Source organism: Silene latifolia, chromosome 11, assembly GCF_048544455.1.
Source record: "Silene latifolia isolate original U9 population chromosome 11, ASM4854445v1, whole genome shotgun sequence".
Lineage (NCBI taxonomy): Eukaryota > Viridiplantae > Streptophyta > Magnoliopsida > Caryophyllales > Caryophyllaceae > Silene > Silene latifolia.
Genome location: NC_133536.1, coordinates 126870950 through 126891686, shown reverse-complemented (window position 1 = coordinate 126891686; position 20737 = coordinate 126870950). Strand labels below are relative to the sequence as shown.

At 40.5% G+C, this 20737-nt stretch overlaps 2 long non-coding RNA genes across 2 annotated transcripts; both read left to right on the top strand.

Moving 5' to 3' along the window:
- The first annotated feature begins 9546 nt into the window (after positions 1-9546).
- On the top strand, positions 9547-12254 carry LOC141615074 (uncharacterized). The gene is made up of 3 exons (XR_012529600.1): positions 9547-9949; positions 10882-10970; positions 11521-12254. It is a non-coding gene; the product is annotated as an uncharacterized LOC141615074 (long non-coding RNA).
- A 3778-nt stretch (positions 12255-16032) lies between these two features.
- Positions 16033-18000, top strand: LOC141615073 (uncharacterized). The gene is made up of 3 exons (XR_012529599.1): positions 16033-16209; positions 17140-17228; positions 17776-18000. It is a non-coding gene; the product is annotated as an uncharacterized LOC141615073 (long non-coding RNA).
- The last annotated feature ends 2737 nt before the right edge of the window (positions 18001-20737 follow it).

The following is a 20737-nucleotide window of genomic DNA, read 5'->3' as shown; positions in this document are numbered from 1 at the left end:
TTTCTTGAGTTTCTCCCATGTTTCAATTTTTGGCTTCCTATCCTTCTTACGCTGCCTCTTCATGTTTTCGTACCACAAAGATGCGTACTTGGTCAATTTTAAGGTAGCCACCTTGAATTGCTTGTTTTCATCATAATTTTTGTACTCAAAGATCCTCTCTGCGACGAATCCAATCCAAGAATTTTTCAAAGATCTCCATCTCCGTTAAACTCGGGAATGTCGAGTTTCAAGCCTCTATCATCATCATTCCTTTTTTTGTTTGATTTTGGCTGTCCGTCATCTTCAGATTCGGATTGGGTGTCTGACTCTGACCCGTTCAATTTCTTCTTTTTTTTTTTTCTCGCTAAATCCGTAGCTATGCTCTTCACTACGTAAGAAATCGGCCAATCTCTCCCTAATTGCATCCATGTCTTCCTTCCATGGTTTATCTCCTTCTCCATTCACCATCTTCTCCCAAGACTGATTTATTAAGCAATAAATCGAAAACCTAAGCTCGATACCACTTTGATATAGAATTAGTCCTTTTAAACGAATTACGTAGGTTAGAAAATATGCAAATGGAATTGTTGTAATCGACCGTAGAATTGATGTAAAAACAAATAATTAAATAGGTAAACAGAAGGTAAAACGTTAGAATTGATTAAGGAACAAGATAGATAGGTGAATCTTGATCAATACCTCGCAAGGCAATCACTCGAATCACTCAAAGGCAACCTCGCAAGGCGGGGTTCGTGTATCTCGCAAGAATGATTTAAATAAGCATAAAACTGGAAGTTTTATTGGTAATCTGTAATCTGAATGTTATTAGGTTACAAGGCTTTAATTTATAGTAACATAAAACCTAATCATACTTGGACAACAAGCAAACTAATTTCCTTAACTAATTAGGAAACAAATAATCAAAGAAACTAGTTTCCTTAACTAATTAGGAAACAAATAATCAAAAAAAGAAACTAAGACTTGAAATAGGATTAGGAAATTATAGGCTTTCCTAATTTTATTTGTAATAGATTAATTAGCTAAATAATACTAATAATTTCGGACCAGCTAGTAATCCACACGGTTTGGATTAACCGTGTACTTCTGGGCCTTTATCCACCCAAGTGAGCATCGTCAAATAACTTGACCCAATCTTGAAGCCTTCGACTAAATGAGTTGCATTTCGGCTAAGTAGCACTTCATTTTCATTGTCCATCAATTCTCCTGCATCACCTGCTGAAGTTAGGCCATTAATTCAGAGGTATAAGGAAGTATTTCCAAGAGAGCTGCCTAGTGGGTTGCCACCATTGAGAGGCATTGAGCACCACATAGATCTTGTTCCAGGCTCGGTGCTTCCCAACAGCCACTTATAGAAGTGATCCAGCTGCTACCAAGGAATTACAAAGCCGATTGAGGAACTTATGAGCAAAGGATTTGTCGGAATCTCTCGGTCCTTGTGCGAGTCCCTGCTCTACTTGTTCCAAAGAAAGATGGAACATGGAGGATGTGTACTTGACAGCAGGGCCATTTAACAACATCACTGTCAAGTACAGGTTCCCAATACCAAGGTTGGATGACATGTTAGATGAGCTCAGTGGTGCCATGATATTTTCTAAGATTGATCTCAGGCAAGGGTACCATCAAGTCAGGATAAGGGAAGGAGATGAGTGGAAGACTGCCTTCAAAACTAAGCATGGACTGTATGAGTGGCTTGTGATGCCATTTGGTCTTTCTAATGCACCAAGCACCTTTATGAGACTGATGACTGAGGTGCTAAGGCCATGTTTAGGCAAGTTTGCAGTGGTCTACTTTGATGATATCTTGGTTTACAGCAGCAGTGAAAGAGAACACCTGAAACATCTTGAAGCTGTGTTCAGGATCCTCAAGGAACAAAAACTATTTGGCAAACTGGAAAAATGCACTTTTATGGTTGAAGAAGTGGCATTCCTAGGGTACATTGTCTCTGGGAGGGGGATTACAGTTGATCAGGATAAAGTTGCAGCCATTCAATCATGGCCAACTCCTAAAACAATCACTGAGGTGAGGGGGTTTCATGGATTGGCCTCCTTTTATAGGAGATTTATCAAGAACTTCAGTTCAGTTGTTGCTCCAATTACTGAGTGTATGAAGAAAGGGGAGTTCCACTGGACTGACAGTGCTCAGCAGTCCTTTGAGAGGATTAAGAAATTGATGTGTGAAACTCCTATTCTGAAATTGCCAGACTCTGATCAACTCTTTGAAGTAGAGTGTGATGCCAGTGGGGTAGGCATTGGTGCAGTCCTGATCCAAGCTCAGAAACCTGTAGCTTACTTCAGTGAGAAATTGAATGGAGCTAAATTAAAATATTCTACCTATGACAAGGAATTTTATGCAATTATCAGGGCAGTTATGCATTGGAGTCACTATTTGAAGCCAAAGCCATTTGTGTTACACTCTGATCATGAAGCTTTGAAATATATAAATGGTCAACACAAATTGAGTCACAGGCATGCTAAATGGGTGGAGTACTTGCAATCATTCACCTTTTCCAGCAAGTATAAAGAAGGAAAACAAAATGTAGTGGCAGATGCACTATCAAGGAGGCACTCCTTCTCACAACTATGGGAACCAGGGTCCTTGGTTTTGAGTTCATGAAAGAGATGTACAAGGAAGACCCTGACTTCTCTGAGGAGTGGATCACACAGTTTGAAGGGCATAGGGTTCCAGGGAACAAATACTTGCTGCAAGATGGATTTCTATTCCAAGGGAACAAGCTCTGTGTTCCAAGGGGTTCCTATAGGGACCTCCTAATCAGGGAAGTCCATTCAGGAGGCTTAGGAGGGCATTTTGGTGTTCAAAAGACACTGGACATACTACAAGAACAGTTCTATTGGCCAAAAATGATGGGGGATGTCCAAAATGTTCTCAGGAGATGTTCAGTATGTCAAATGGCTAAGAGTTCCTTCCAAACTGGTCCATATATCCCATTACCAGTACCAAGTAAACCATGGGAGGATGTGAGCATGGATTTCATTGTTGCATTGCCAAGGACACAGAGAGGAAAGGATTCAATCATGGTTGTTGTTGACAGGTTCAGTAAGATGGCCCATTTTATAGCTTGCAAGAAAACAGAAGATGCTGCCAGTGTTGCTGAGCTATACCTGAAGGAAATTGTGAGGCTTCATGGAGTTCCAAAGACAATTGTGTCAGATAGAGATACAAAGTTCATGAGTTACTTTTGGAAAACTCTATGGAAGCTGCTCAAGACCAAATTGTTGTTCAGTACATCTCACCACCCCCAAACAGATGGCCAAACTGAGGTCACCAACAAAACCCTGGGTAGGATTCTGAGATGTCTTGTAAGCAAGAGTCTAAAAGATTGGGACATCAAATTAGCTGCAGCAGAATTTGCCTTCAACAGATCACCATCAACTGCTACTGGTCATAGTCCTTTTGAGGTTGTCTATGGGATTAATCCCCTAATGCCTGTAGACTTATCATCTGTACCAAGAAATGAGATGAATCATGATGCTAGGGCCAGGGCAGAACAACTGCTGAAACTCCATGAAACTGTGAAAAGGGAGATTGAGAAGACCAATGAGATGCCAAGAGCTGATGGCCCCTTTGAAATTATTGAGAGGATTGGTCCAAATGCCTACAAAGTGGATCTACCAGGAGAGTATGAGGTGCATGGCACTTTTAATGTAGGTGACCTAAGTCCATATTATGAGGATGCTGAGGGGGAGGAGTCACCAGGCTTGAGGATAAGCCCTGTTCAACCAGGGGAGGTTGCAGGAGGAGCCACTAACCAGGACACCCCACATATGCAGACAGGCCAAAGCAACACCACACCCATCTCAGAAACCAGTCAAGCTGAGCTAAGTTTAGTGGCCAATAAGTATAAGTACAAGCTCAACTACCAGCTGCCACCATGGCCAGCTGGTTGGTCACTGAGTTAGGCTCAGAAAAGTCCTAGGGGTCCAAGGAAGAATCACAATGCAAGTCCTAGAAATCCAAGCTGGACAGAGCTGCAGCAAATGACAAACAACAAAAGCAACCTTTCCATTTCTGGCTAAACCATGAGGAAAAAGCACGCAAAGAACTTTTGGCTTGTCTTCCCATATACCAGATACAACCTAGAGCCAATTTCAATGCCAAGGACTCAATCACTTCGTCCTCAAGTGCCTACATTCAACAGAAAAGCCAGCAATGCAGCAAAGGACCACAACCTGTCACTGTCACCTGCATTTCTCTTTTGTTTTCATTCCAGTTTACAATTAAGAGCTTTTAAACCGTTGTAATATTGTGCTTGGACTCTTACCAGCATGTGAGAAGAGATCCTGACCCTTGGATGTAGTTTCCTTTCAAGTTTGTAACCTAAAAAGGCCTATATAAGGACCTCAACTCAGACTGTTGTAACACAGCTGATTTATGAATGAAAACCTGAGATTTCTCTCAAATTTAAACCTCTTAATCTTGTACTTAGTCTGTAGATTAGAGTCAGGCTTGATAATAACCTGTGCTTAGACTGTGGTTATTGATTAAGTACCTGTTAGTAGAGTATAAACTTTCCTGTGCTGAGACTGTGGTTAGTTTAGCTTTGCTGTTTGTTTCAGTTGAGTCCTTCCTGTGTCATTCTGTGGAATCTCTTAACTCCAACCCCCCAAATTATTAGCTTAATTCCCTGTGAGTATTCTGTGGGTTTTACAGTTGATAATTATATCCAAAGTTCCCTCCTTTCAATCACTATCCCAGAACTGTCTCAATTACAGTCCTTTGTGTCTGTCAGTCAGTTCAATTGAGTCTAAAATTTACTTTGAGTCCTCTAAAAATCCTGGAGTTTTGCTCAGAATTAGTTCTTATATCAAAGTAATTTACTGCCAAGTTTCATGATTTTAGGAGGTCAATTCATAATTTTATTAATTAGCACAAGTTTATTGCATTCCTGAGAAACTGTCTTTGGTTTGCTGGTTTGATTGTTGTATTGGTCTAAACCCTTGGACATTACACTGCAATACGTCCTTGTGACTGTTGTGTAAATTATTTGTCCTTGTTCATTAGTCCTTGTGATTCGTTTTTTGAACCATTTGTCCTTGTTCTTTAGTCCTATGACTCGTTGTTAAAACCATTTGCCCTTGTTTATTAGTCTTTGTGACTCGTTGTGTAAACCATTTGTCCTTGTTATTGTGACTTTTTGTGTGAACCATTTTTCCTTGTTCATTAGTACTTGTGACTCGTTGTGTGAACCATTTGTCCTTGTTCATTAGTCCTTGTGACTCGTTGTGTGAACCATTTGTTCTTGTTCATTAGTCCATATGACTCTTTGTGTGAACCATTTGTCCTTGTTCTTTAGTCCTTATTACTCGTTGATGCAGGAGAATTGATGGAAACTGAAAATGAAGTGCTACTTAGTCGAAATGCAACTCATTTGGTCGAAGGCTTCAAGATTGGGTCGAGTTATTTGACGATGCTCACTTGAGTGGATAAAGGCCCAGAAGACGTTGAGTACACGGTTAATCCAACCGTGTAGATGTGTTAGCTGGTCCGAGTTATTAGTATTATTTAGCTAATTAATCTATTACAAATAAAGTTAGGAAAGTCTATAATTTCCTAATCCTAGCTGAATTCTTAGTTTGCTTATTTCAGTTATTTGTTTCCTAATTAGTTAAGGAAACTAGTTTACTTATTGCCCAAGTATGATTAGGTTTTTAGGATACTATAAATTAAAGCCTTGTAACCTAATTACTTTCAGATTACAGAAATACAATAAAGCTACCTTTTGTGTGCTTCCTTCGTTGCTTCTTGCGAGATTCACGAACCAAACCTTGCGAGGTTACCCTGAGTGCTTCGAGTGATTACCTTGCGAGGTATTGAGCGAGATTCACTTATCTATCTTGTTCCTTGTTCAATTCTCACGTTTTACACTTTGTTTGCCTATTTAGTTCGTTGTTTTTGCGTCAATTCCACAGTCAGATTATAACAATTCCGCTGCATAATTTCTAACCTATAGAATTCGCTTAAAACATACTAATTCTATATCAAAGTGGTTACCAGAGCTTAGGTTTTCGATTTATTGCTTAATAAATCAGTCTTGGGAGAAGATGGTGAATGGAGAAAGAGATAAACCATGGAAGGAGGATATGGATGCAATTAGGGCAGAGATTGGCCAGATTTCTTACGTAGTAAAGAGCATAGCTACGGATTTAGCCAGAAAAAAGAAGAAGAAATTGAACGGGTCAGAGTCAGACACCCAATCTGAATCTGAAGAGGACGGACAGCCAAAATCAACCAAAAAAACGAATGATGATGATAGAGGCCTGAAACTCGACATTCCCGAGTTTAACGGAGATGGAGATGCTGAAAAATTCTTGGATTGGATTCGTCAGGCAGAGAGGATCTTTGAGTACAAAAATTATGATGAAAACAAGCAATTCAAGGTGGCTACCTTAAAATTGACCAAGTACGCATCTTTGTGGTACGAAAACATGAAGAGGCAGCGTAAGAAGGATAGGAAGCCAAAAATTGAAACATGGGATAAACTCAAGAAGCACCTCACAAAGAGATTCTTTCCTAGAGACTATGAGCAGGACAATTATCTGAAACTAACATCTCTGTCACAAGAGAGTTCGAGTGTCTCTGATTACATAAATGAGTTTGAAAAGATGAGTATCGTATGTGATCTAGAGGAAAAGCAAGAGTTGAGGACTGCACGATTCATTCGTGGTCTTAACACTAATTTGGCGCAAAGGGTGGAAATTCAACATTATGATAACTTTGATGATGCTTGCAGATTGGCTCTTAAATTTGAGAAGCAGGATAAGAGCAAGAAGTCCTATACTCGTGACTACGCAAAGAATTCGAGCACATACTCGAAATCAGCCGCTACCACATCTAGTAGCAAGGAACCACGACATGAGGATCCTAAAGATAAAGGAAAAGGCACGGTGGTGGAAGCTAAGGAGACACGGTTGAGGCGTTGCTTCAAGTGCCAGGGATATGGTCACATTGCCAATGAGTGTCCGCAAAAGAAAGCTCTGACAATTCAAGAACTGGTTAACTTAATTCCAAATTTCGTTGTCCCAGAATCCGAATCGGAACCTATTGATGTCGAGGATGAGAGTGGTGGGGAAGAAGTACATGAGGTGGAGCCTTACAGTGACGAGGAGAAAGGAGTGTTGGTGCTTAGAAGCCTCCACACCGAGGCTGCTCAAATTGAGCACGAGCAAAGGGAGCAATTGTTTCATTCCCGTTGTAAGGTAAACAGTCGGATTTGCACTCTTATTATTGATAGTGGTTCTTGTACCAATGTTATAGCTAAGGATGTCGTTGCTAGACTGAAATTGCCTACTAATAATCATCCTAAACCATATAAATTACATTGGCTTGATGGGAATAATGGGGTTATTGAACTAAAACTATCAGATTTGGAGTGATATTAGACACGAAATTCCCAAATGACAAACAAAGAAAACTCAGCTTGTTTAGGACTCAAGGTATGACTTAATTCGAACACAAAGCAATGAATTAAGCCTAGGACTCGTCCAAGCACTTAGCAAAGGACTTATCCAACCTCCTAGCACTAAGCAAGGGAGTTTTATCAAGCACAAAGCAAAGATAAAGAAGAAAGCAAGTAGGTTGCTTCTTAGGGTTTTTTCATTCAAAATAATCTGATTTTGTCTAAGGGTTGTGTTTGGTTTTATAGGACAAGCAAGACAATCCCCTCCCTTCATCTAAGATAGCATCCTAAGGCCACAAAAAGAGCTGCTAATAGCCACAAAACACGGCAGCCCATGCCTTACAAGAATTCAGAAAAGAAAAGGACATAAAGCATAAAAGATAGAAAGTAAACTAATAGTACAACAATCCCTTGTTTATTAGCTCAAGTCTTGTTTATGCACACTTGGACTCACTTGGAAGACTTTGGCAATGCTGCAAATACTCTCCTAAGGGCCCTTGAGCTATTTTTGATCAAAAGAGGAATGTTGATAGCGACATAATGCACAAAAAACTAAGCATGCTCCAGCCATGGTCTTTGTTGCGCACGGTTTTTAAAGCTTGGCAAACTCTTGATAGGAAAAGCTTTGGGATACAAGTTCCTACACAAAAATGTCTTAAACTCACCAAGGAATAGTCCCATGCTGGAAAAAGGCACGACTTCTTAGACGGAATTCATGTTAGACCTCAATCTTGTGCAAGGTCCAAAACCGGGTTCAAAAGAGGAATGCTCGGCTGAATTCTCTTCAGTTATGGTAAAGAAACAGGCTTTAATTTCTTTGCAATTGGGACCATATAAAGATGAGATATTATGTGACGTAATCCCGATGAATGCTTGCCATATTTTGCTGGGTAGACCGTGGCAATATGATAGGAAGGTGGAACATGACGGACGAAGTAATGTTTATGTTGTTTCTAAAGGGAAAGCTAAGTATCATTTGAAACCATTGTCACCAACCAAATATAACAAACCTATTGCAAAAGACAGTTTGTTTTTAGATGCTAATGAGGCCGAGGAGGTTGTAGCTCGAGGGGAACCAGCATACTTACTGGTTGTTCGAGAGGTGAAAAAAATGGAGAGTAATGATGCGAGAGTTCGGGAGTTATTGGGTGAGTTCAGTGATGTGTTTCCCGACGAGTTACCTGATGGGTTACCACCAAAGAGGGGGATTGAGCACCAAATTGACTTACTTCCAGGGGCTGCATTACCTAATAAACCAGCCTATCGATGTAATCCCAAAGAGGCTAAGGAATTACAGAGACAAGTGCAAGAATTGATAGATAGAGGATATGTGAAAGAAAGCTTGAGCCCGTGTGCTGTACCAGCTCTTTTGGTACCGAAAAAAGAGGGAACTTGGCGAATGTGTATAGATAGCAGAGCCGTGAATAACATCACTATTAAGTACCGTTTTCCTATGCCAAGACTTGATGATATGCTAGATGAGTTATCCGGTTCATGTGTGTTTTCTAAACTGGATTTGAGGAGTGGCTACCACCAAATGCGGATTCGTGAAGGGGATGAGTGGAAGACCGCTTTCAAAACGAAACAGGGGTTGTATGAGTGGCTTGTCATGCCGTTTGGATTGTGTAATGCACCTAGTTCGTTTATGAGGCTCATGAATGAAGTGTTAAGGCCGTTCCTTAACAAGTTTGTTGTTGTCTATCTTGATGACATTCTCATCTATAGCAAGAGTGAAGAAGAACACAAGCTCCATCTTAGAGCTGTATTTGAAGTCATTAGAACGCAGAAGCTGTATGGTAAGCTCGAAAAGTGCACTTTTATGGTGTCAAGTGTTGTTTTTCTTGGTTACATTGTAGGAAAGGAAGGAGTAAGCATGGACCCATCCAAGGTCAAGCTATTCAAGCTTGGCCAGTGCCTAAATCCACGACTGAAGTCCGTAGTTTTCATGGTTTGGCGTCGTTTTATAGGCGTTTTATCCAGGGGTTTAGCTCAATTATGGCTCCAATTACCGAGCTAACCAAGAAAGGGGAGTTTGTTTGGACTCCGAGTGCTCAGAATGTAATACCCCGTATTTTATATTATATAATTAATTAAACGGATATTGTTATGTATAATTATTATATGTTATTTTACTAATTATGTCGGGATAATAGTTGAGTCGAGTTAATTGTTTAGTCGTGTTGATATCGTAGGATCGAGTATTTGTAAGCTTGTCGAGACGGGCTTAATTATATGAAGTCACGTTAATTAATTCGTTTACCAACCACGCGGACTCATGGCACTTACCCATTTACCCAAGAACATTTACCCATGACCCATTTACCTTTTTAACCTAATTTTAACCTAAGTTACCCTAACTCTAGAAAACCCTACTCCCTCACCCGCCACCCTCATTTCAGCGGCACCTTTCCCAACCAACACGCAAATCGAGAGAGAGAAGGTGAGTGTGGGTGATTGACGGAGCAGCAAGGAAGGCCTTAGAGTGGTTGTCGACGTCCGTGAGCGGCCCTGGTGGCAGTTGTGGCGGTAAGAAAGGTATGAGTACACCCTTCCCCTTTGTTTTTGTTTTTCTGTCGAGTGGTTGGTGGCGGTTGTGTGTCTCAGGGAGGGGATAAGGGTGGTTGGTGACGGGGTAGTGGTAATGGGTGATTGGAGTCGTCCCTATTGGTGGTGGTTAGGTGGGTTTTAGGCGGTGGAATAGGCGGCAGGAGGTGTTGTCGACAGGGGTGGTCAAACGGGTTTGGGTATAGGTTTCAGGCGAGTTTAGAGGGGTAGCTTTGGGGTGGTGCCACCGTCGACTAGGGGGAGGTCGACAAGGTGGTGCTAGGTTGTCTGTGTTCGTGGGCTGACGGCGAGCAAGGGCGTGGTGGTTGTCAGGGGTATGGTTGTTGGTTGCGGTGGTGGTAAAAAGGAAAACAGTGGGTGTTGGTGATGATGCGCGGTGAACCAGGCCAAATGCCAGCCCTGGTTCGACTCGCCGGCGGCAGTCGACCAGGCTGGTGGTGGTTGCTGGTGGTGGGGACGAAGTGGGGGTCAGGTCTGGTGGTTGTCGTGGTGGCTAGGTGGTGCGTGAGGGGTGTGTGAGTGTGCGAAGGGACGGGGTGCGTGAGGGGTTATTCGAGTTGTTTTTGAAACGGGTTTTCATAGTTAATCGTTATAATTCGTTAATGGGTCGTATGTTTAACTAATTAATTTAATTCCGAGTTATTTAATTAATAAAAGACGGGTTTAAGTCGGGTTGTTGAATTGTTTTATGTTTGAGTCGGGTTTTCTTAAAATGTTTAATTCGTTCAATATTTTATCTATCATAGTAGTTATTTAAATTAATTCCCGAGTCGGTTAAATAATTCAAGTCGGGTTTTGAGTCGGGACTGATTAAAGTGGAAAGTTACTATTTCGGGAAAGTTTCCATTTTGGGAAATTCTATATTTAGTAGTTAGTTATAATAAATATTACAATTGTTTTAGGTGACGGATTCGTGAAGGATCGATAATCAAATTCATTGCTTTATTTCTGGACTGCTTAACTGCTTAATTGGATTTGCTGGCACTTTGAGGTAGGGGAATACACTTACTCTATTAACGTTGTTGAACTGTGTTGACTTGATTCCTGGTTGTTGATTTACGTTACCATTTATATTCGGAAATGTGATCGACTGATTTGACCGTATTGAGTATGATATCACAACATCGGGTAACTGGCATGACTTTATGATTTATCAGTTCAGTGGTTTATATACATATTGCATTGCATTAATTACTGTTGAGCATTTCATATGCATTGGAGTTGGAGGAGGATGTGGTGGTGACGATGTGGAGATACGATGTGATGTTGTGATAAGGCCCGGGCGGGTTCTCGCAGACTTGCCCTGGTGTCCTCAAATGTGAGGTGGCGGATCGACTTCGGTCGATATTTATAGTCTACCGGGGATCGGTATGGCTGGGCGTTCCGGGGTATGAGATGTGTGTGATGAGTTGAGATGGAGATGGAGGTGACGGAGTATCATGCATATCATATTTTATTGTTTTATTGTTTTCCCTACTCAACCTCGTGGTTGACCCTGTGTATTCGTGAACACCTGTGATGAACCGTTTTATGGGGAGCAGACTTGACAGGTTTAAGAGATAGGACGGGAGCTGGATGGGCGTGAGACATTGGATCAGACGACTTAGTATTAGATCATCATCTAGAAGACTTCACTTTTGTTTATGTCAGTTCTTGTAATTTAATTTGAAAAGAGAATTTGTAATAATTAAAGTTAAAATATTATATAAATTGCCTTGGAGTTTAATTTGTTATTCACTACCTCGGGAAACCGAGATGGTAACAGTCCGTTTTATTAGGGAATGTCTTGCTAAAGGCTCCTTCATAAATCGGGGTGTTACAAAGTGGTATCAGAGCGAACGATCCTCAGGCCTAAACCAATGAACCTAATGAACGTAGGATGTGTCTAAATAAAATGAACCCCTGGGAATAAACTGCTAGGAGCTCACAGTGCGGTTAAGAAGGCGCCCTTAATGCGTGCTCTTTTGCCCTCTCAGTTTTGAACCAGGCAACCCAAGAGAAAACGAGTGAATGGGGTAGTTAGAAGGAAAACCTTGGATATAAGCGAGTTGATGTATACCTTGAGACCTAGTGCTGAAATTATGACATTTATCTGGATGGATAATCAATGAAGCGTTGGATTGTGGTAATCGTGAGCGTGAGAATAATTGCGAATTTATGATATTTATCTGGATGGATGTGAATGACGTGTTGATAGTGCTATTATGTCTGGTAATATGTGGTTATGTGATCCCCAAAGCCATGCTAGTATAGTATCGTGATAGTAATGAGAGACACCATTGGATTGCTTGTTTCTAGTCGTAGCAATCGTGATTAGATGTAAGGGGTAGGTCGGGAGGCAAAGGGACTTCTATGGGATAGATGTTTACGTAAATACAAAAGTGTGAGATTTAAGTTAGGATGAGTTAGCATCGATAGTATGGTTGTAAGAGCTTGGAACATGGAAAATGAATGATTTAGTGTTGAGATCCGTTTTGTTTGATTTTACTCTGTAATTGATCTTGCTGTCATTTCCTTCCTGTTAATTTTCTACGGATGAAAATTTTATGAGAAATAGCCTCGTGAGTTAGTGTTCTTTTGGCGCTGGTTTCATGCTTATAGGGTATACGGATTAAGAGTAATAATTGTTTTAGTGGGCTGTGGTCGGGAAGTTCCTGTGCAGTGATGTTTTGACCAACGTTTTTGTAAAAATCCTCATTTAAATTGTGTAAATGATTTTTGCGTAATTCCAACTCCATTGACTAGAGGTTTCGCACACGTTTTCAAATTGATAAGCCACGCAAATTCTTGATGTCTCTATATTAAATGGTAAGCTTTGCAAACTGACCCAAGTTTCGGACCAATTGCTGTCACATACTTGTTTGGACCAACTGAGTTGTAAAATTCTTTAAAAATTGAATTCTTGAACTTTCGACCTCATTCTTTTTATCACAAATTATTAACTCTCTGTATGTTATGAAAAGTAATCTAACTCAAGTATTCGTTGGACGGTTATTTAATTGTGATTTTTGAAAGTTACAACGTGAATCATGACTGTAAAAATGTGCGTTCTATGCTAAGTTTCACACGATTGTTTGATTAATTCATGAGCCTTAGTAAGGTGAAATTATAATGTTTTATATGATGATAGTAGCACGCATGTTCAGTAGTCATATATCTTAACAAGTGATAAAATTTAAAACTTAGTTGATAACATTGTTGGCATGATAGCATGAGTAAAATTGGATGGCTTAATTTGATTCTTAATCGAGGGTGAAATGTTTATACGAGTCCAATTGTTTGCATACTTTGTATACATTTGGCATGATGTAATGTCTCTGGGTGTGCATCTTATTCGTATAGTGGTCGGGTATACATAAACATAAAACCATATTATCATATCTTGGTAAATTGGTGGCGTTAAATGTCCTAATGTACTCGCATGAATATTTACAATAATGATGTTAAATATTTTACACAGGAACGGTAGTAATGGTTATGTCTAAATGTTCCCACATGTAGGATGTCATCTGGGTCCTAAGGTCCTTTATGTGAGTCTGTGTGCCGATAGTTATCCTTATTGCCTTCATTGTATTAAATTATTTCAGTCGAACCTAAAACCTATAACATGATAATAAACAGTGTTGTTATTTTTGTTATTGAATATGTTCGTTATTACAATGTCGTAAAGCACTAAAGTGATTCTTGCAAATGCGTGGGTATGATATAAAGGAAAACTGTTTGATATAACACGACAATTGGCATATTTATATTCTTGTGTCGTTACTATCAATTATATTAACATGAAGATTGTTATGATAATTATGTTGACAATTATAATAGGATAACCCTTTGATGATTCATATGATATGCATTGGTTTAAATGATAGTAGTTATAGTTACATTTAATTGAGTCTACGGGTTGCCTAAGTATTTAAGTCGTGCAAATCAGTGAAGTTTCCAAGTTGCTAATCTTTTACTATAGCTAGAATTCTACAAAGTATACGATGGTGAATGTATGTGAAACTATTTATGCGAAATCGGTTGTTTTTTGAAAATGAGTGGTACTAAGTTGCTGGACACAATTGAACGATATGGTTGCTATGATGTCAAACACATGTGTGATATGGAAGTAGTGTTGCGTTGGCATGGATCATATGTTGTTACTTTTATTAGCGAATATGTTTCAGAATTTATATCAAACAAGTTGGCCAATTCGTGTTGTATGTCTGATGAGTAAAAAGGTTTTGATTGCGTGTTGTGTTTTCTATGGTTTCGAGGTGTTTAAGTAATGCTCATGTACCGCATATTTTAATACTCCTGGTGATTTATTAGTAGCAGATTGTTCAATTATTCGGAATTGGTAACGGTTTTGACTTGGGAGTGGAGTTTGGTGGGGTCAATGTAGATTGTATGCTGGTTTACGTGTATTCTTGCGATTGATATTTCTAAAATGATTGTTCTACGGTAGATAATGCGAATTGTGGTGATCTTGAGTTGACCAAAACCCTGGTATTACAACAGTTACCCTGAAAACTTGTTATATATCTTTCGCACACTTAAACCTCGAGGATGAATCCCTTGTCTTAACACCCTTGTGTCTAAATTTGTTAACCTTCCATTTTGTAGGATGGATCCCTACAATGTACACCCGCAAGACTGTTACATGTCACTTGATGCTGACTTTAATGAGCATTGTGAGAGACTTTGCACTGCCATGGACATGTATGGCCATAATGGGCACCCTGAATATTTAACTAATACTCGATTAAGAGCGTATACCCTTATCGATTCTATTCCCGACTCGGTATACTAAAGGACAAAGAAACGATTTTATATGAGAGAGTTGACCACCCATTGCATGAGGCTATTCCGTGACCCCAATTACTGCGGCGGGGCCAAATACCCGCCCGAGCATACCTTTGACTTCATAGCGGCGACTGAGACACGAATTTTACGCTAATGTACCGATGCCGAAAGTACGACCGAACCACCCATGCCGGACTTCGGGAAGAGGTGAACCAGAAAAGGGAATGACATAGAAGTCACCAGAAACAGAGGAAGCGCGACCAAAGGACCGTTAGGTTAGGGCTAGTAACACCATGATCGGTCATTTGTGAAACCGTGTAAACCTTTGGTTCCTTCTTGTTGTTCTTTTAGTTCGATGTTGTGTTTTAAATCAAGCATGAACTAAGTAATAAGTGATACTTGTTGACAATCAGTTAATTTCATAATAAAACCTTGTTTCCAACTTTAATGTTCTTTGCTGCGCAATCTTTTGGTCATGTGTTCTTTTCGATTACATGTTGTTGACGGTGTTTTTGTTACATTGGAATATGAAAGTTGAGAAGAGGTTACGAGGACGTAACCATGTTTTTAGTTGGGTAGGATTGTAAAATCTTAAGGTTTATGTCCCACTTGTGTATAGATTGTGGTGTTGATCAAATTGTAGATCGTAGTTTGTTCAAGCGGGTGTTTCGCTGATGTTTCGTTGCGTGGTACCCATACAAATGAGTTCTCTATGTTGTGTAATTAAACTGCTGCTGTTATGGCGCTCCGATAGTTGCACGAGTTCATGAGTGGTGATAGATTTGCATGAAGTAAGTTCCGGGACGTAACTTTCTTTTTAGGAGGGTAGAATGTAACATACCGTTTCACCCGCTTAAGTTCATGGGTTCTGGTACTAGGGAATCTGTGTTGGTAACCACGGTGGTTCTTGGAGGTTCGGTGGATGAGCGAACTTCGGGACGAAGTTCATTTTAAGGGGGGAAGACTGTAATACCCCGTATTTTATATTATATAATTAATTAAACGGATATTGTTATGTATAATTATTATATGTTATTTTACTAATTATGTCGGGATAATAGTTGAGTCGAGTTAATTGTTTAGTCGTGTTGATATCGTAGGATCGAGTATTTGTAAGCTTGTCGAGACGGGCTTAATTATATGAAGTCACGTTAATTAATTCGTTTACCAACCACGCGGACTCATGGCACTTACCCATTTACCCAAGAACATTTACCCATGACCCATTTACCTTTTTAACCTAATTTTAACCTAAGTTACCTAACTCTAGAAAACCCTACTCCCTCACCCGCCACCCTCATTTCAGCGGCACCTTTCCCAACCAACACGCAAATCGAGAGAGAGAAGGTGAGTGTGGGTGATTGACGGAGCAGCAAGGAAGGCCTTAGAGTGGTTGTCGACGTCCGTGAGCGGCCCTGGTGGCAGTTGTGGCGGTAAGAAAGGTATGAGTACACCCTTCCCCTTTGTTTTTGTTTTTCTGTCGAGTGGTTGGTGGCGGTTGTGTGTCTCAGGGAGGGGATAAGGGTGGTTGGTGACGGGGTAGTGGTAATGGGTGATTGGAGTCGTCCCTATTGGTGGTGGTTAGGTGGGTTTTAGGCGGTGGAATAGGCGGCAGGAGGTGTTGTCGACAGGGGTGGTCAAACGGGTTTGGGTATAGGTTTCAAAGAGTTTAGAGGGGTAGCTTTGGGGTGGTGCCACCGTCGACTAGGGGGAGGTCGACAAGGTGGTGCTAGGTTGTCTGTGTTCGTGGGCTGACGGCGAGCAAGGGCGTGGTGGTTGTCAGGGGTATGGTTGTTGGTTGCGGTGGTGGTAAAAAGGAAAACAGTGGGTGTTGGTGATGATGCGCGGTGAACCAGGCCAAATGCCAGCCCTGGTTCGACTCGCCGGCGGCAGTCGACCAGGCTGGTGGTGGTTGCTTGGTGGTGGGGACGAAGTGGGGGTCAGTCCGTGGTTGTCGTGGTGGCTAGGTGGTGCGTGAGGGGTGTGTGAGTGTGCGAAGGGACGGGGTGCGTGAGGGGTTATTCGAGTTGTTTTTGAAACGGGTTTTCATAGTTAATCGTTATAATTCGTTAATGGGTCGTATGTTTAACTAATTAATTTAATTCCGAGTTATTTAATTAATAAAAGACGGGTTTAAGTCGGGTTGTTGAATTGTTTTATGTTTGAGTCGGGTTTTCTTAAAATGTTTAATTCGTTCAATATTTTATCTATCATAGTAGTTATTTAAATTAATTCCCGAGTCGGTTAAATAATTCAAGTCGGGTTTTGAGTCGGGACTGATTAAAGTGGAAAGTTACTATTTCGGGAAAGTTTCCATTTTGGGAAATTCTATATTTAGTAGTTAGTTATAATAAATATTACAATTGTTTTAGGTGACGGATTCGTGAAGGATCGATAATCAAATTCATTGCTTTATTTCTGGACTGCTTAACTGCTTAATTGGATTTGCTGGCACTTTGAGGTAGGGGAATACACTTACTCTATTAACGTTGTTGAACTGTGTTGACTTGATTCCTGGTTGTTGATTTACGTTACCATTTATATTCGGAAATGTGATCGACTGATTTGACCGTATTGAGTATGATATCACAACATCGGGTAACGGCATGACTTTATGATTTATCGATTCAGATGGTTTATATACATATTGCATTGCATTAATTACTGTTGAGCATTTCATATGCATTGGAGTTGGAGGAGGATGTGGTGGTGACGATGTGGAGATACGATGTGATGTTGTGATAAGGCCCAGGCGGGTTCTGCAGGACTTGCCCTGGTGTCCTCACCGTTGAGTGGCGGATCGACTTCGGTCGATATTTATAGTCTACCGGGATCGGTATGGTCAGGCGTTCGGGGTATGAGATGTGTGTGATGAGTTGAGATGGAGATGGAGGTGACGGAGTATCATGCATATCATATTTTATTGTTTTATTGTTTTCCCTACTCAACCTCGTGGTTGACCCTGTGTATTCGTGAACACCTGTGATGAACCGTTTTATGGGGAGCAGACTTGACAGGTTTAAGAGATAGGACGGGAGCTGGATGGGCGTGAGACATTGGATCAGACGACTTAGTATTAGATCATCATCTAGAAGACTTCACTTTTGTTTATGTCAGTTCTTGTAATTTAATTTGAAAAGAGAATTTGTAATAATTAAAGTTAAAATATTATATAAATTGCCTTGGAGTTTAATTTGTTATTCACTACCTCGGGAAACCGAGATGGTAACAGTCCGTTTTATTAGGGAATGTCTTGCTAAAGGCTCCTTCATAAATCGGGGTGTTACACAGAAGGCATTTGAAGAAGTGAAGACAAAGTTGTGTTCTGGACCTGTTTTAGCGCTGCCCAACTTTGAGAATTTATTTGAAGTCGAGTGTGATGCGAGTGGCGTTGGGATTGGTGCCGTGTTGATCCAAGAGAAACGACCCATTGCTTATTTCAGTGAGAAACTTGGAGGTGCAAGGCTGAACTATTCAACCTATGACAAAGAGTTTTATGCTATTGTACGAGCATTGGAGCATTGGAGTCATTATTTGCGTCCGAAACCATTCGTGCTACATTCTGATCACGAAGCTCTTAAACATATTCATGGACAGCAAAAATTGAACATAAGGCACGCGAAGTGGGCCGAGTTTTTACAATCATTCACGTTTTCATCCAAGTACAAAACAGGTGTCGCTGATGCGTTATCCAGAAGACACTGTTTGTTGGTTGAATTAGATGCAAGATTGTTGGGTTTTGAGCATATTAAAGAGTTATACAAGGCTGACCCGGCATTTGCTAAAGAGGTGATTGAACCTACTGGACTTTATACAATGCAAGACGGATTTTTGTTTAAGGGAAATCGCCTTTGCATCCCACAAGGGTCAATTCAGGAGTTGATTATTAGAAAAGCTCACGGAGGAGCTTTGGCTGGTCATTTTGGTTCGAATAAGACTTATGACATTGTAAGTGAACATTTCTATTGGCCCAAGATGAGTAAAGATGTCCAAGAAATTGTGGGCAAGTGCGTTGTGTGTCAGAAAGCAAAGAGCTCGTTTGTCAAAGGGCTGTACACGCCTTTACCTATGCCAAAACAGCCTTGGAGCGAAGTGAGCATGGATTTCATACTTGGTTTGCCACGAACACAAAGGGGTAAAGACTCGATCATGGTTGTTGTTGATCGGTTTTCAAAGATGGCTCATTTTATTCCTTGTCACAAGACGGATGATGCTACGAATGTTGCTGATTTGTACTATAAGGAGGTAGTTCGTTTACACGGTATTCCCCTTACTATTGTCTCGCATCGTGATGTGAAGTTCCTTAGTTATTTTTGGAAGACTTTGTGGCGTTTGATGGGTACAAAGTTGTTGTTCAGTACTTCGCACCATCCTCAAACAGATGGGCAAACGGAGGTAACTAATCGTACTTTGGGGAGCTTACTGCGTGGCCTAGTGAGCAAGACTACAAAGGATTGGGATACTAAACTTGCACATGCTGAATTTGCGTATAACCGGACTCCATCAGTAACTACAGGGCGTGCTCCATTCGAAATTGTGTATGGCATTAATCCATTTTTGCCTATTGATCTAGTTCCAATTCCGAAGAAAGACCTTCTGAGCTTTGAAGCAAAGGAGAGGCAGGCTACATTTCTAAGGACTTGTGAACAAGTGAGAGCCCAAATTGAGAAATCGAATGCTAAATACAAAGAGAAAGCCAATAAGCATCGAAAACAGCCCGTGTTCAAAGTAGGGGATCTCGTGTGGCTTCATTTAAGGAAGGAAGGCGTTTTCCACCAAGCGAAAGAACAAGTTGATGCCGCGAGCAGATGGCCCATTCAAGGTCATAGATTGCTACGGTTCGAATGCTTACAAGTTGGAATTACCAAGTGAGTACGGTGGTGTGAGTGCAACGTTTAATGTTGGTGACTTGTCCCCATATCTCGACGACGACAATTTGAGGTCAAATTCTCAAAAAGAGGGAGAGAATGATGCAGGAGCATTGATGGAAACTGAAAATGAAGTGCTACTTAGTCGAAATGCAACTCATTTGGTCGAAGGCTTCAAGATTGGGTCGAGTTATTTGACGATGCTCACTTGGGTGGATAAAGGCCCAGAAGACGTTGAGTACACGGTTAATCCAACCGTGTAGATGTGTTAGCTGGTCCGAGTTATTAGTATTATTTAGCTAATTAATCTATTACAAATAAAGTTAGGAAAGTCTATAATTAACTAATCCTAGCTGAATTCTTAGTTTGCTTATTTCAGTTATTTGTTTCCTAATTAGTTAAGGAAACTAGTTTACTTATTGCCCAAGTATGATTAGGTTTTTAGGATACTATAAATTAAAGCCTTGTAACCTAATTACTTTCAGATGACAGAAATACAATAAAGCTACCTTTTGTGTGCTTCCTTCGTTGCTTCTTGCGAGATTCACGAACCAAACCTTGCGAGGTTACCCTGAGTGCTTCGAGTGATTACCTTGCGAGGTATTGAGCGAGATTCACTTATCTATCTTGTTCCTTGTTCAATTCTCACGTTTTACACTTTGTTTGCCTATTTAGTTCGTTGTTTTTGCGTCAATTCCACAGTCAGATTATAACAATTCTGCTGCATAATTTCTAACCTATAGAATTCGCTTAAAACATACTAATTCTATATCACTCGTTGTTTAAACTATTTGTCTTTGTTTATATCCTTGTGACTCGTTGTGTGAACCATTTATCCTTGTTATTCTGACTCGTTGTGTGAACCATTTGTCCTTGTTCATTAGTCCTTGTGACTCGTTATGTGAACCATTTGTCCTTGTTCATTAGTCCATATGACCCTTTGTGTGAACCATTTGTCCTTGTTCTTTAGTCCTTATGACTCGTTGTTTAAGCTATTTGTCTTTGTTTATTAGTCCTTGTGACTCGTTGTGTGAACCATTTATCCTTGTTATTGTGACTTGTTGTGTGACCATTTTTCCTTGGTAATTAGTCCTTGTGTGTC